This window comes from Montipora foliosa, chromosome 11, assembly GCF_036669935.1.
Source record: "Montipora foliosa isolate CH-2021 chromosome 11, ASM3666993v2, whole genome shotgun sequence".
NCBI classification, from domain to species: Eukaryota; Metazoa; Cnidaria; class Anthozoa; order Scleractinia; family Acroporidae; genus Montipora; species Montipora foliosa.
The window spans coordinates 45,251,353-45,261,352 of record NC_090879.1 but is presented as its reverse complement, the minus strand read 5'-3'; the positions used below and the strand labels follow the sequence as shown (position 1 = coordinate 45,261,352).

Genomic DNA, 10,000 nt, shown 5'->3' with positions numbered 1-10,000 from the left:
CTCGAAGTGGCTGCCTTAATTAAGGAGATAAAATGTGCCAACTATGTTAAAGTTATCGAAAACAGACGGTTCCCCGTCATTAGCATACCCGGTTTTTCTTCGACCTTGTTGGATTAAAGGAACAAAAGCTCACAGGCCGTTGAAGTTGTACTAACGTATTTCACAAATTATTTTAGGCCAACGGAAAGTCGGGAAAAAAAATTAATGTAACAATTCCAATTCGCATAAATTACGTCCGACATCACGGTCTTGATGCGATAAAATATTTGGATAGTAAAAGGTGCTTCTACGCAACATTATCTTTCAAATCATTTGGACCTACCTTTCTTCTCGTTACGTTTTCAAAAGATATGGAAAAGAAATTCACAAATCCAGTTGGCAAATTACTTATCATAGTTTCATGACACAAACTGCTGCAAGGATTAACTAAAGATGAAATCGGACTTACCCAAGACAGAGTACAGCCTCTGAATAAAAAATACAATTTGATACCAATGAATGTGGTGATAAAGCTTCATCGTAAGGCTTACACCAAGTAAATTGGCCACCGTACAGAGATTCTAAAAGCTGACGTTTCGAGCGTTAGCCCTTCGTCAGAGCGAATCGAGGGATTATGGGTTACGTGTAGTTTTTATAGTAGAGAAGGAGCTACGCTATTGGTGGTAACATGGCCACTTGAAAAATAGGAATATATTAGTTAAATGAAAAGCGTTCGTTAATACCGTGAGGATTAAGGGTGCCGATTTGAAAGATGAATTTTTGTTCCAGATTCTTGCGGCTTTCCGTTATATCTAGATGTAGGGAAAGGCCGTAGATAGCCATGTGTTTTTTGGAGTGGTTAGGCAGATTAAAATAGCGAGCGACTGGCTTAGATGCATCCTTGTCATTCTTTTCAACATCGCGAAGGTGTTCGCGGAATCGGTCACCTGTCTTACCAATGTATAACTTACAGGTTATGCAATAAATGACATTTACGGGAGTACATGTGAAACGATCGGTGATCTTAACAGATTGCTTAGGTCCCGATATCTTGCTAGTGTTAACAATGAAAAGACAAGTTTTGCATCGTGAGCGCGCGCATTTGAAAGTGCCGGGTTGCTCGTTAGTTTATAGGGTGCGCTTCTAACTAAAAAGTTGCCTACGTTTTTGTCGCGTTTGAATGAAATACGTGGAGGTTGCGAAAAGATTCTACTAGTTTCGGGATCATTTTGGAGTAATTTAAAATTACTAAGAATGATGCTTTTGACTGCGTGATTATGAGGATGGAAAGTGAGGGTGAATGGAATTCTGTCATTCTTATCTTTTTGTGACGTTTGTAGTGATGACTGTCGATCAAATTGTTGGGCGCGATGATGGCCCGCTTTGACCACAGAGACAGGATAGCCACGTTTTGCGAAGAACTGGCACATCTCCTCTGATTTGCTGGAAAAATCGGAGTCATCACTACATAGACGTCGAAGTCTAAGAAATTGAGAATAGGGAATGGAGTTTTTGACATGTGATTTAAAAATTGGTGTTCAACATATCCTACAAAAAGATTGGCATGGCTAGGTCCCATTCTTGTGCCCATCGCTACACCATTAATTTGTTTGTAATAGTTGCCGGCGAATGAAAAACAGTTAAGTGTTAAAACTAGTTCGGCAAGGCGGAGGAGCGTTTCCGAGGTAGGTTCTTTGACAGTGCGTTCGGTTAATCTTTATCCATGCGCTCTACCGGAACAAGGAAGCAGGCCTTGGTTTCGCGGTAAATACCACCAAAGTCCCACTGTCATTCGACGTAGCGACCTTTGTGATACTTCATCTTGCCAAACTTGGACTCCTCAATCTCAACCGTTGTACCAGGACCGCCTATTGGCCTTGCATGTTGCTTCATTATTCTATCTGCACAAACCTCCCGGCAATAGTTATACCAATCTATCACCGTTTCTGTCACGGTGGTTTCTTCATCTAACGCGGTTTCTTGCACTGCTTGTGTTGTGGTGAATTTATGCGCCCAAGCGTAAGTTAGGGCTAATATTTTTTCAAGGGAAAGCTTACTACCAAAAAACCATGACTTCTGGCGGATTGAAGCTTGTCCATTGCAGTTTTTTTCTAGAGCATCGCCAAACAAATCCATCTCCCGATGCAGTGCGTCTTTGCCATTTGAGTGCGTTTCCACTCTGAGGTTTAGGGCATTTCATTGACGAGAGTAGATTGTGCTCTTTGCACCACTCTATGCACCGCTCGTGATCGGCTAAAAGTCGGGATAGTTTCCATAAGTTTAAAGTTGTTTCTTGAGGGGCGGCCATATTATTTTTAAAATTCACAGTTTGATGAAAGAGAGGGGTTAACGTCGACTCTATACTGCAATAAATCATGCATAAAAAATTTCCCTTATAGGATGCCCCAATCACAAGGAGGTATACTCTTCCGTTCAGTGTTCTTTTAAGTGTGCAGCACGGGGGATGAGAAAAACAAGCAATTCAGACATTCACAGATATACTCGATTAACCTCCAAAAGAATTTTACTGGGTTCAACCTTAAGCCTAAAGGGTTACAGTTAGCATTATTAAGGGGTGACGTTGTTTCAAAAGAAGCAAAATCAGTGCATTTGTTGATGGTCAGTACGGCACGCGTATATAATTACTTATCATTGTTATGTAAATATTCGTCCAGAATTCCAAAGAAATATCATTATCAAGAAAATAACACAAACAGCGGTGATAAACATTGTATTCCAACGCATTTTTATAAAACTTGACGTTTCGTATGCTAGTCAACACACATACGAAACGTCAAGTTTTATAAAAATGCGTTGTAATACAATGTTTATCACCGCTGTTTGTGTTATTTTCTTAATCAAGCTACGATGGCCTAAGAACAAGAGTTTATACGATATCATTATCAAGGTGTGAATTAGCAACTTGACACGTTAGCTTAGTGGTCTAGAAGAGGGACAAGTAATCCAGAGGTTTACGATGGTACGGAGTTCAAGGCAGACTGCGGGAGAAAAAAGGACAGAAAAAGCCGAGCGGGATCTGAAATAGAAAGACAGGACAAAGGAATCGAAAGAGGAAAGCTGGGACGAAAAGAAAAAAACACGGTGTGAGCAAAGAAAAGAGAGAGGGAGAAAAAAGAGAGGGAGGGAGCGAGAGAGAGAGAATGAGATCCACTTTTGATCATCCCGTAAGTACAAATTAGCCATGTATGTATTCGATTCCCTTGGGTATACGCATTGTTCTACAAAACAATCGCGGGAATGCATAATTAATTTATTCTGCATGCATAATGAAGTAGGGACCTGTACTGAAATCATTCCATCGTATAGACCTTTAATATTCATAAATGGCGGCCAATTTATAATTCTTTTGTCGAAGTGCAAATTAGCCTACCAAGCCTCGATACCATACAGTGAATTGAAGGGAATTTTTGCTCTAAAATGAGGCTTGGTAGGCTAATTTACCACCTGGACAAAAGAATTATAGATGTGACCGCCATTTATGAATACGGTCTATTCAGCGTCGCACTTCATTGCCTTCAGGTCGCCAATATCACTTCGTTTGGCAATATCATAATCGCTTATCATCAACTAACTGAGTATTCCGAATGCAAATTTGGCAAATTATTTTGCTTACTTGTCAAGAAATATATGGGTCGATAGTTCGACTTCCAAACACTTCCTCTGAGCAATTGTTGGAGTTCGCTCGTGCGGCCAATTTACCGCAGGATTTGCTAATTGCGGGCTTGGACCTCCGACTTTTCTTGCGATAGAGTATCCGGGTGAATATAATTAGTATAATAATAGGTATTTATTTTTTAATAATAATAGGTATTTACTTTGACATATTTACTTTGACATTTAATTATTTTGCATGACCCTTGCATTTATGCATAATTTACATTTAAAGGAGACATTTCTAGTAGCCTGCGTCCTAGGACGTTAAAAGGCATGTAAGGGGAAATCGGCAAAAGAAGTGAGCGGTAAGAAACACATCTTCGCCTCTTCGTCCCTTCCCCGGTTAACCTCCAAGAGTTTCATACACTTTCTTTCCTACAACTGTGACATGACAAGATTCACAGTCTTGCAAATGATCTCGAAATGTGGGAAAAATCTCATACTTCCACTTCAAATCTTATCCCTAGTCTGCACAGGGTTTGTTTCGCCTATCAATTGTATAATTTCGTCGGCTCACTTCGTTTGCCGGTCATCATTTGAAGCCTGGTTGTCACATTGGATTTGATATTTATGATGCAGGATAACCCAATATAGATGATACTTACCTCAACCAGATGTCCTCGGAGTGTACTCGCTGGTATCTCAGGTCTTCACCGCTTCTTTTTGTCGTGATCGCTTTCTAGCTGAAGCTGATCCAGGCTTGAGTCCAACCGTTTTTGAAAGTTGTCTTGTAGCAAGTTCAGTAATCTTGATGTCTGACGTCTCGCTGGAGGTTCCAGGAGCGTCACGATTCACAGCACCACTTGGTGGAATTTTCATACCATGCAGTTTGAAGAGGCGTCTTGATTTCTCGCTTTCACTCAACTCCAACCAATCGTCTGGGTCCACCTTTAGATTTTCAAACTTCCTGCATAGCTGATATGGACCCTCATCAATAACAGCCCGCTCTATGTTTCTTTCTTGCTCTTGTACTAGACCTTCTACAAGGCTGATTCCATCTAGCCAGGTCATCTTTCCAGTTTTCTCTGCTTTCTTTCGCTGCTTCAGTCGTGCATTCATGGCTTCTGACTCATCATTAAAATAGAATTCTTCTTCCAGACCAGCGGATTTTCTGACTGGCTTCAACATCGTACGCTTCATGTCGTTTGCAATGGATCGGCTAAAGTAGTTGAAAAACTCTGGCTCATTATCTTCGCTCAGTTTTCTGGCCACTTTTTGGCGCTCATTCCAGACTGGCTACAAGGATTCCAATTGCACATCAAAAGTCTGCATTGCTATCTGCATCCACAAGTCCCTTCTCTTTCCCTTCTTCGCTTCCAAAGATATCATCAAGGAACTCCCTTTGAAGAGGGTCTTTTATTGCAAGGCTATTTAGCTTTCTCTTTATGTCATCTTCTACATGCTTGAAACAGGACAACCAAATTACTAAGGGAAAGAATGGGCTAAAACCATTTCGTACAGCAACTTCCCTGTCACTTCCCATAAACACGGTATTGGCTGTCTGGTTTCAGCGATACTAGAGATGATGCAAAGTAAAGAAAAGAAGTCTCGTTCCTGCGTGAATGGAATATCGTTGGTCCAAGTAAGGTTGGGTGTCCACCACGACCTCTATCTTTGTTCTCGAGCATGGTGTGCTGGTATGTGGTTGGCGTGACGTAGTAAGCTCAAATATTGAACATCGTGTCAATGCCGAGAACAGAAGGACACGTGCTTTCCGCGGAGCAAAATTTAACAACGTCATTCAGTTGACGGTCTGTTGCCAATATGCAGGCTGGATCTGGAGCGAGCTGCACTTTCCTCACAAATTCGACTGGATCAGTTTGGGATTTTGCAAGGACGGCATACAGGTCATCTTTCGCCGTTTTTGAACCAGACGTCTCGTACTTTAGGTTGGACACCTGCTTGATGCTCCTTGGCAGGTCACCACGAGCTTGAAAGTTAAGGACACCGCCTGCATCCTCAAAGGCTTTGTCGTATATCCCTGCCACGGACTTTTTGGACTTGACTTCAGATTTGAGCTTCTGAAGCACGCTTGGCTTGGTTCAAAAAGTCCCTCCTTCTCCTTTCTTTGAGTTCTTATAAGGCTCTGAAGATATGGCATGTTCCCGACCTTCAAACATGTACTGAACTAACACAAATCGAAGGCGCCTGTTCTTCTCACTCTCAAGCTCAATAGCTCTTCTCTTGAAATCTTTGTGTTTTCCATGTACCCAGTATGTTTTAGTAGCCTTGATGGTTTGTCCTGGCACTGGCAATAAAATTTTCGTCTTATTTTTGGACAAGAAAGTGGCCGTGCCGTCATTGCCGATAAGGCAGTATCCCATGTTGACTCTATACCAAAAGGGTACAAATTTCCATGTACCTCGTAACATTGAAACTAGTTCAAACATCTTATACTGAAAGGGTCCATGGAAATTTCCATGTACCATGTAACATCGAGGCTAATTCAAAAATTCTTGACCAAAAGGGTACACCGAAATTTCCATGTAGTACATGTAGCCCATACCATTGAGACTAATTCAAAAATTCTATACCAAAAGGGTACATAGAAATTTCTATGTACCTCGTAACATTAAAACTAGTTCAAACATTCTATACCGAAAGGGTCCATGGAAATTTCCATGTACCCTGTAACCCTGAGACTCATTCAAAAATTATTGTCCAAAAGAGTCCATGGAAATTTCCATGTACCATGTAACATTCAAACTAATTCAAAAATTCTTGGCCAAAAGGTTACAGGGAAATTTCCATATAGTACATGAAGCCCATACCATTGAGACTAATTCAAAAATTCTATATCAAAAGGGTCCATAACAATTTCCATGCACCTTGTAACATTGAGACTAATTCAAAAATTCTTGTCCAAAAGGGTACATGGAAATTTTCATGTACCTTGTAACACTGAGACTAGTTCAAACATTCTATACCGAGAGGGTCCATGGAAATTTCCATGTACTCTGTAACACTGAGATTAATTTAAAAATTTTTGTCCAAAAGGGTACGTGGAAATTTCCATGTAGTACATGTAGCCCGTACCATTGAGGCTAATTCAAATATTCTATACCGAAAGGGTCAATGGAAATTTCTATGTACCCAATGTAACATTGAGACCAACTCGAAAATTCTTGTCCAAACGAGTACATGGAAATTTCCATGGACCTTGTATCATTGAGACCAATTCAAAAATTCTTGTCCAAAACGGTCCATGGAAATTTCCATGTACCTTGTAACATTGAGACTAGTGCAAACATTCTATACCGTAAGGTTCCATGGAAATTCCATGTAACCTGTAACATTAAGATTGATTCAAAAATCATTGTCCAAAAAGGTACATGTACCGTGTAACATTGAAATTAGGTACATGTACCGTGTAACATTGAAAATAGTTCAAACATTCTATACCGAAAAGGTCCATGGAAATTTCCATGTACCCTGTAACACTGAGACTAAATCAAAAATTATTGTCCAAAAAGGTCCATGGAAATTTCCATGCACCATGTAACATTGAGACTAATTCAAAAATTCTTGCCCAAACGGGTACACGAAAATTTCCATGTAGTATATGTAGCCCATACCATGGTTTATCATGGTAAACGTTTTTGCTGTTTTTACTGGAAAACTGCTGCAAACACTGCAAAATAGCAGTTTTCATAAAACGTGTTATTTAGAGGCTAAAACGAAGGTTTTGCACAATTTTGCAATGGCCCTATAATTTTAAATTTGTTAAAATTTTGTCACATTTGTCCATTTTGTAGTTATCAAATTTAACGTGTTTAACTGCTAGCGTCTGCTTGAAAGTGAGTTTCAAGTCCAAGGTAACCAGACGTTTTTCCCTTCACGGCCGCTGCGCGGCTCTCTCGTGGCTCAGATTAATAATTTTGAAGGGGATAGTTTCTAAAGAAACTGGGTGCTGCGTCGGTGGAGAAGTACTAGTAAACAAAAATTTTGTTTTATCAACGGAGTTGATAATGTAAATTGACCACCGTACAGAGCTTCGCTCTGGCGAAGGGCTAACGCTCGAAACGTCAGCTTTTAGAATCTCTGTACGGTGGTCAATTTACATTATCAACTCCGTCGATAAAACCAAATTTTGATTAATAATTTTGAATCTCTTGGGGGAAATCTGTGCTCTTTCATTGATTAATTTGATTTTGATGACGGTTATAACATTCCAATGATACATAAGCGGTGTCCGGATCATCTGGCAATAACAAAAGCCTGAGCAAAGCTTGAAAATCGAGTAGGATTTTGAGGTTGCAGAGCCGTTGCGTTTTTAAAAGTTTCTCGGGATAATGCTCATTGACTACAGCCGGTCTAGCTTCACCTTCAATTATTACCTTCAAAAAATTGCCAGTTCTCGTGAACAGATCGTAGGGGACAGGTTTGAAGAAACGACACGAGAATGCTTTCATGTCCCGGCTGAAGTGTTCATTGCAAAAAGGTCGTGGTATACATATTGTAATGTGATAACTCCCTAGTGGGGTTTATTAGAGTTTAATCCTGTCTCCAGAGAGCCGCACCCATAAATTCTAACTATATAAAGCGGTTGTATTTTTTAGTTCTCTTGGCTTGTGTAATGTTTTAGTTTGTGTGTAATAAATGGATTTATGTATTGATGTTTTAAGTTTTGTTTAGTATACACTACAACTGGCGACGAGGATGACTACAGCCGGTCTAGCTTCACTTTCAATAAAGCATGTATGTGGTGGTGAATTCGTCTCACTTCGGTCGAATTGAAGAGTTTACACCAGGCGGTGATTGGAAACCATATGTTCTTCGAAGTAAACGCTTTACCGGGAGAGAAGCGTGAGCCGAAGATACTCACGTTAATGTGCAGCAAGGTTTACTCTCTTTTGAGATCCATTTCAGCGCCGAGAAAACCCAAGGAGTTAAGTTTTACAGAAATCGTCGACTCGTTAGCACAGCACTTGGATCTAAAGCCGACTATTATCACAGAACGTTACAAGTTTCATAAAGCCGCGCAAGGAGAATCGGAATCTATCCGTCAGTTTATCGCAAGACTACAGAAATTAGCTGAAACTTGCAAGTTTGGAGATTAAAGAGAAGAAGCTATTCGTGACAGATATGTCTACGGCTTGAGAGACCGTACAATTCGAAGGAAATTGCTTGCGGAATCGTCTCTAGTTTTGCAGTCTGTGGTAGAGAAAGCCTGCGCGGCCGAACTGACAGAGAAGGAAACCTCAGTAGTACATGGCGATTCTGTTGTAAAGAAAGTGGAGAGAAGTACTGTTCCCGAATGTTTCAGATGTGGTAAGACGAACCACACCCCTGATAGCTGTTTTCATCTGAAATCAAGATGTCTCAGATGTCAGAAAACGGGACACATTGCGACAAAGTGCACCGTTACTCCATTACCACAGAGGCCACCAGTCAAGCGTGGAACCATTCCAGGGAAAATGAAGAAACAAGGCCGAATTGGCAACCTTCAAGAAGTTGAAGCGGTTGAAGAGTCCGTGAATAAGTCCGTTTGCCCAATGTTTACTATAGTGAATTCCCGTCGAAGATGTAAGGAATTTATTGTTCCAGTAGTAATCGAGGGCAAGAATGTTGACATAGAATTGGATACCGGAGCATCCGTTACGATAATTCCAAAGAATGTATGGTATGATATTTTAGCTACGAAACCCCTTAAGGAAACGGATTTGAAGTTGAGAAGTTATTCTGGACACAAGATTCCAGTGGTCAGGGAAGCGGAGGTTCGAGTCTCGCATCACAATTAAGAGGTTTCGCTTCCAGTTTTTATTACGGATAATGATTGTCCGGTCCTGATGGGGCGTGACTGGTTGTCTGCGCTGAAATTGGACTGAGGCTTAATAAAGCAGATCTCAGTGGTTGACAGATTGGCAGCCTTACAAAAGAAGTATCCTTCACTGTTTGACGATGGCCTGGGAACAATAGAAGGAGTAGTGGCTCATCTTAAGCTGAAAGAAAATGCAAAGCCGCAGTTTTTCAAGCCCAGACCGGTCCCTTTCGCTCTTAAAGGGAAAATTGCCGCCAAACTGAACCGTTTGGAAAGAACTGGTGAGTTGGAGAAAGTAGAATTTTCCGAGTGGGCCACTCCCATTGTCCCAGTTCTCAAACCTGATGGTATTTTTCGTATTTGTGGTGATTATAGGATGACGATTAACCCTGTCCTTGACGTGCAGGAATACCCAATGCAAACGGCTGATGATTTTTTTCTCAGCTGAATGGTGGCAAGAAGTTTTCAAAGTTAGATTTGTCTTCGGCGTACCAACAAGTACTTCTGGACGAAGAATCGAAGCAGTACGTCACAATCAACACCCATCTCGGCCTGTTTCGATATACTCGTCTCCCTTTTGGCGTC

General features: G+C 40.9%; 1 pseudogene; it reads right to left on the bottom strand.

Annotated features, from left to right (window-relative positions):
- The window catches only part of LOC137977205 (N-acetyllactosaminide beta-1,6-N-acetylglucosaminyl-transferase-like), a 29,514-nt pseudogene extending 28,929 nt beyond the window's left edge, over positions 1-585 (bottom strand).
- Between the last annotated feature and the right edge of the window lie 9,415 nt (positions 586-10,000).